The sequence below is a fragment of the Nicotiana tabacum genome, chromosome 11, assembly GCF_000715075.1.
Source record: "Nicotiana tabacum cultivar K326 chromosome 11, ASM71507v2, whole genome shotgun sequence".
Classification (NCBI taxonomy): Eukaryota; Viridiplantae; Streptophyta; class Magnoliopsida; order Solanales; family Solanaceae; genus Nicotiana; species Nicotiana tabacum.
Window position 1 is genome coordinate 28,858,764 of NC_134090.1, and position 7,296 is coordinate 28,866,059.

The 7,296-nt window shown below is 40.9% G+C and overlaps 1 long non-coding RNA gene across 1 annotated transcript; it reads left to right on the forward strand.

Moving 5' to 3' along the window:
• The first annotated feature begins 1,556 nt into the window (after positions 1-1,556).
• LOC142166508 (uncharacterized) lies at positions 1,557-7,024 on the forward strand. The gene is made up of 2 exons (XR_012696912.1): positions 1,557-3,063; positions 6,793-7,024. It is a non-coding gene; the product is annotated as an uncharacterized LOC142166508 (long non-coding RNA).
• The last annotated feature ends 272 nt before the right edge of the window (positions 7,025-7,296 follow it).

Here is a 7,296-nt window from a genome sequence, read left to right on the forward strand (position 1 = left end):
GATGTGAGGTTCTGACCTTATAGATGATTTCAGAAGTGGAAATTTGGTTCTAAGGTTTATGGGCTAGGTTGGATTGTGAAATTTTAGTTACATTGTGTTATCGGACCTATATGAGATAGAGTTATGTGGTATCACCTCTGGGTATGTGCATGGTAAGGTTATACAGCGATTTGATGGTTTTCGGAACAACTTTGGGCACGTTAGAGGTCGAACGTATGTTTAAGTGGGGGAGGATGTAATGACCCGGCCAGTCGTTTTATGAATTCCATCCTCGTTTCCTCCATTTCTACTTCTTTATGTCTTGTTCAACAGTATTATGTGGTATTAGGTTGGTTGGTTCGGGTTCGGAGAGGTTTTGGAGAGGTATGAGACACTTAGTCTCTTTTGAGTAAGCTTAAGTTGGAAAAATCAACCATATGTTGACTTGTGTGTAAGAGGTCTCGGATGTGAATTCTGATGGTTCGGATAGCTCTGTTAGGTAATTTGGGACTTAAGAGCGTGTCCAGAATGTATTTTGGAGGCCCGTAGTAGATTTATGCTTGAATTGGTGAAATTAGAAATTTGGCATTTTTCAGTCGGCAGTGGAAATTTTGATATCGGGGTCGGAATGGAATTTCGGAATTTGGAGTAGGTCTGTTGTGTCATTTGGGATGTGTGTGCAGAATATTAGGACATTCGGACGAGGTTTCATAGACTTTTTGATCGAATTCAGAATTTGAAAGTTTTGGAATCTTTAGGCTTGAATCCGAGGGTGATTCGATGTTTTGATGTTGTTTTGAGCGTTCTGAAGGTTGGAACAAGTTTGAATGATATTATGGGATATGTTGGCATTTTTGGTTGAAGTACCGAGGGCCTCAGGTGTGTTTCGGATGCCCAACGAGACATTTTTGAACTAGAGGAGTTAGTAGTTTTGCTGGTATTCTGTTGCAGACGTTTTGCTCTTCGCAATCGCGTAGGCTAATTTGGGGCAGAGATGGAGTTGTTCTACGCATTTGCAGAGAGGAGGTCGCGATCGCATATGTGTGAGAAATTGTACTTCGCGAACGCGTGGCCAGGGTCATGTTCGCTTAGAAGAAGGCAAGCTGGTGATTGCTCTATGCGACTGTGTGAGGCAGGTCGCGATCGCGTAGGTTTGGGTGGTTAAGGTTCGCAAACGCATGGAGTTTTACGCGATCGCGTAAGGTAAGTTGAGCGGCAGTCCAGTGTTGTGCTTCGCGATCGCGAAGCATTTCCTGCGATCGCGATGAAGGAAAAACAACTGGGCAGTAAGTTTAAATATCCATCTTCGCAAATTTTAGGCCATTTCTCACCATTGTTGTCCGGATTTGGTGCTTTTTGTGAGGGATTGAAGAGGGAATCAAAGGGAACACTTGGAGGTAAGGTTTTTAAACTCAATACTCGATTCTATGATGATTTCTACCCAATTAAACATAAAATTAGTGGAATTTAAAGCCTAAAATTGGGGAATTATGGCTTGAAATTGGAGACTTTGATTTGAGGATTTGAGGGGTCGTTTGTGGTGGGATTTTGATGTATTTTGTATGTATGAACTCGTGAGAGTGTAAGGATTCTAGTTTTGTGATTTTTAGCGGAATACGAGATGTGGGCCCAGGGGTCGGGTCTGACCAATTTCGGAATTTGTGATGTAATTTGATTATTTTCATGTGGGCTTTGTTCCCTAGCATATATTGATGTTATGGTTCTGATTTTGGTTAGATTCGGGGCATTTGGAGGCCGAATCAAGAGGAAAGGGCATCGCGGGCTAGAGTTTGGCTTGTCTTGAGGTAAGTAACGCTTCCAAACTTGGTTATAAAGGTTCGAAACCCCGAACTATCTGTTCTATGATTACTATTGAGGTGACGCAAATTCCAAGTGATGGGGCGTATAGGCGTGCACCGTGAGAATTACGGCCTGGATCATTCCATGGCACCGCGCAGTGACTCTTTCTTGTTGATATCCATGTTGTAATTATGTGATTAAGTTAATGAATTATAAATCATGCCAATTATCATGTTAGGGCTTTACGCCAATACTGTTGAGACACGAGAGGTCGCTTCTTGCTATCATGTCATTAGTTTTATTGATATTCTGTACTCAGTCCTGTCCATGCATATTATATCATGCCTCAGTCTTGATTATTATTATTAACACATCATATCATTGTTTGGACTAGTATCATGACATTGTGAGCCCGTGTGTGTGAGACTGGAGAGTGATGACTGAGTGAGGCCTAAAGCCTGATTATGAGTGACAATTATGGGTCGGGCTGCATGCCACAGTGGATTATTGATACATGACTTTGCTGGCTATGTTACGGCGCTTGGGAAGTAGTAGCCCCTCTGGAGTCTGCACACCCACAGTAGGTGCGACTTGTTATATTGAGGGATGGATCTTTCCTGGACATGGATCTTGTCCGAAGTACTTATATCTAGAGATGGATCTTCTCCATGAGGCCGGATTGGCCTGTTTCCTCAGTACTAGATGACTATTGTCAGTGATATGTATATATTTCGGGATGGATCTTCTCTGGGCCTTGTGAGCCATATACAGTACCGAGTGGTTGTGAGGTTGTTATTGTTATTATCGGGAGATGGATCTTTTCCATAGGCTGGAATGGCCTTTCTTAGTACTGAGTGATTGCTGTCGGAGATGTACATATTCCGGGATGGATCTTCCCTGGGCCGTGTAAGCCATATACAGTACTGAGTGGACGAGTATTTTAGATTGTGGGCATGCGAGGCACTCAGCATGGTACATTCCTTACAACATGTGCATTTACATGTAGATGTAGCAGACTTACATTTATTTACCTGGTTCATACTTGCTCTGTTTTACTGTTCGAGTTGTTTATCTAACTTAAAGCATGCCTAACATTTCTGTACATTTATTTCTGTTATCCTTGAGGAGGTTGAAATCATCACTACCTATCAGTCCAAAGGCTGGACTTGTTACTTACTGAGTTGGTGTACTCACTTTACCCCCTGCACCTCGTGTGCAGATTCAGGCACTTTGGATCCAGTGGCAGACGTTCGATCGAGGTGTCTGACTTAGAAGATTATTGAGGTACCTGCACTGCGTTCACATGCCTTGGCTCTCCACCTTACTTTCCAGTTATATTTCAGTTATTCCCTTAGATATTATATGAGACTATGTATTTTTCCTTAGACGCTCATGCACTCAGTGACACCCCGGTTTTGGGTTGGATTGTATCTATTCGTGGAATTTCTTATGTTTCAAATAGTTCTTTAACTGTTAAAAGCTTCCGTAAATGTTTTCAAACTCATATTTTATCGTGTCGATTGTTGAGTTGAGGCTGGCCTAGTTTCACGATAGGCGCCATCATGAAGGGTTGGATTTTGGGTCGTGACAATAACAATAGGAGAATTACACCCCTTAGTACTTGGTCCAACAACCCATCAGAAAATGGCTTACGTTTGAAGCCCTTACCCAGTGTATCCCAGGTTGTACATAACTTGAAAAATACTTTTCACCAGTTAGCCCACCCCCTTTTTCTTCGTTCTTCTTCATCTTCCCGTGTCACGCCTTTGCACCCCAAAATTTCTCTACCATTGTTATTCTCCTTCAATTTTTCTTCCAAATTCGAAGCTGGTAATCACTATTTTGATGAAGAAGAAAATAATATTTGCAAAAGAATTAATTATTAGGAGTCATATGAAGATCACTTACTCCATTGGAATATGGAAAATGTGTTTATTGTTCATGCACTAAAGAGGTTCACTTAGTAGGTTGTTGGATCATCAAACTAGAGAGAAGGTGTCGGCATTGTCTCCGTCTTATCTTCATTCCACATGTAATTTTGATCCCAATGGTTAACAAAAATTTTGAAAAATAAAAGTCACCATTAAAGATGGTTCAAAATTTTGATTTCAGAAATTGGGTTTTCCGATTTGTTAGCTATTTGAAATGGGTGTTGTCCCAATTGATTAGAATCATAAAGAGGAGTTCAAAACATAAATTTCAAGTGATTTGGAGTATATTTAAGCTAGACTTGAGTTAAATTTCAGAGGATGCTCAGGGAAGAATAAGAACCCGTGAAGCTCTATTGATAGGATTCATTTGAATAATTGTTACGACCCGACCCGTCGTCTCATGAGTTACTGTCTCGTTCGTCCCATTTTATGCTTCCTCATGTTTCATTATCAGTAATGGGTGCATTAGAATTTATTTGGAGCGATTTTGATAAGAAATGAGACATTTAGTCTCTTTTAAGAGGTTTAAGTTGGAAAAGTCAACCGGACGTTGACTTATGAGTTAGAGGGCTCGGATGTGAATTTCGACAGGTTCGGTTAGTTCCGGGAGGTGATTTGTGACTTAGTAGCAGGATCGGAAGTAATTTTTGAGGTCCGGTGTTGAATTAGGCTTGAATTGGCGAAGTTAGTATTTTGGCGAATTCCGGTTGATAGGTGAGATTTTGATCCGGGTGTTGGAATGAAATTCCGAGAGTCGTTGTAGCTTCATTATGTCATTTGGGATATGTGTGAAAAATTTCAGGTCATTCGGACATCGTTTGGTCGGGTTTTTGATCGAAGTTTTAAAAGAACTTAGGCTTGAATTCAATATAATTTGATGATTTTGGCGTTAGTTGAGGTGTTTTGATGATTGGAGCAAGTTTGGATAATGTTTTAAGACATGTTGGTGCTTTTAGTTGAGGTCTCGGGGGCCTCGGGTGTATTTCGGAAGGTTAACAGATCGATTTAGGCACGAAAAAAATAAAGCTGCTGCATTTTTTTACAGCACTGTGAACAGTAGTTATGAACAGTGCCCATGAACAGTACCCATGAGCAGTGCCCCGTAACAATATCCATGAACAGTAACACGGGTGAACAGTAACACGAGGTGAACAGTAATTCCGAAAAATTCTGGGCAGAATGTTTACATTTCATTCGCGAAAAACACCCCATTTCTCCACTATTTTTAGTCATTTTGAGAGCTTTTGGACGGGGATTGAAGGGAGTTTCAACTAAGATCGATTGGAGGTAAGTTTTATGAGTTAAATACATGATTTTATTGAAGAATCATCCTAGAAATCCATGAAAACATAGCCAAATTATAAGAAATTAGGGCTTGAGATTGAAATTCTAAATTTGGGATTTGCGGGGTCAAATGGATTCTGATTCTTGTGAATTTGGTGTGTATAGACTCGTGGTGAAATAAGGAACATTTTGATGTAAAAATTTCTGGATTTCAAGATGTGGGCCCGGGGCTCGGGTTTTGCAAATTTCGTGATTTTTGATATTTTTGAGTCTTTTCGATTGGGTTATATTCCCTTAGCCTATTGTGATGTATTCGTTGCGGTCTTGGACAGATTCGACGCGCGAGGAGGTCGATACGAAAGGAAAGGGCATCGCGGAGTAGTATTTGGCCGGCTAGAGGTGAGTAATAGATGTAAATGATGTCCTGAGGGTTTGAAACCCCAGAATTTCACATCGTAACGCTATATTGAGGTGACTTGCATGCCGGATAACGTGCGTGGGGTAGAGCACCGTTGGGGATTGTGACTTGGTCCGTCCCGAGAGATATTTTACTACATTTTTGGTTGATATGTATACTTTATTATTGTGAATTAAGCTTGTTGCCATGCTTGGGGCCTTGTGCCGACCTGTAGAACCCTTAGGGGATTTTTGTCTGGTTTTCCTCACTTATTTTGTTAAAGAATTTATATTCTCAATCATGTTTACAATTGTAGGCTTCTTGCCAATTATTTGAATCCTTAAGGGATTGATATCACTGCTTTCGCATATTTTTGCATATCATTTGAACTCAGTCCAAGGTTTTAAATACTGTTTTGCAAACTCAGCCATCTTTCTAAGATTTGAAAACTTAAATGATATTTCAAAATGATATTTCGGGCTGAGAACTACTGTTTTACAAATGCCCAAGGGGTTATGATGATTTCTGGACTGAGCATGGATCGGGCTGCGCGCCGCAGCAGTGTTATATTGATATTGAGGCTGAGAGTCTGGTTGATTACATTGATATTGAGGCCGAGAGCCTGGTTGATTACATTGATATTGAGGCTGAGAGCCTGGGTGATTATACTGAGATTGATATGAGGTTGAGGGCCTAGATTTGATGCTACGAGATGGTTTGATATTGCGCTTGGGCTGTAGGAGCCCCTCCGGAATCTGTACACACCCCTAGTAAGCGTCGTCGACGATAAATAAATATGGATGGCTCGGGCTGCACGCCGCAGTGGGTACCAGAGCGTACCGTCATATGCATTGCATTGCACTCATGCATTTATTCTTTATCTGCATTATCTGCCATAATAATTATGTGCTCTTATTTCATTGACTGGTTGCTTTATACTGTTCTAAGCCTGAGGGACTGATACTGTTCTGAGATACTGAGCCCAAGGGGCAGATTTCTACTTATTATTTTGATATTGAGCCCGAGGGGCAGATTTCTAATTATTATTTTGATACTGAGCCCGAGGGGCAGATTTCTACTTATTATTTTGATACTAAGCTCGAGGGGCAGATTTCTAGTTATTATTTTGATACTGATCCCGAGGGGCAGATTTCTACTTGTTGTTTTGATATTGAGCCCGAGGGGCAGATTTCTACTCGTCATTTTACTGCCAAATTACCTGTTTTACTGGTTTAAAAGAAATTTCACATGATGTTTCACTGAATTGTTATTTTAAATGATTTCACTGCTTTTGTATAGAATGTTGTGTGCCTTAACGTGTTTTCTTACCTTCAGTCATTATTTATATTTATTACTCACTGGGTCGGAGTACTCACATTACTCCCTGCACCATGTGTGCAGGTACAGGTATTCCTGAGGCATAAAGCGAGTTTTCTGCTGTTCAGTTTTCATCGGAGTTATCGAGGTAGTTGCATGGCGTTCGCAGACCCGTTTTCTCCCTCATCTTCTGTTATTTATGATATCTTCAGACTTTGTTCCTAATTCCATACTTTGTAGAATTTTAGTAAACTCTGTAGTAGCTCATGACTTGTGACACCTCGGTTAGGGCTGAGTTGGGTTGGATTTCCGTATTTTATCTATACTTTCCGCTATTGGATATTATTAAATCGTGTTTATACTATAATTGTGTTAATTAATTGTCTTAAAAGGATGAATTGGGTTGAATGGCTGGCCTTGTCTTCATGAGAGGCGCCATCACGACCAGGTTCGGGAATTGGGTCGTGACAAGTTGGTATCAGAGCCTAGGTTAATTGGTCTCGCGAGTCATGAGCCGGTTTAGTAGAGTCTCGCGGATCGGTACGGAGATGTCTGTATTTATCCTCGATAGGCTGCAGAACCTGTAGG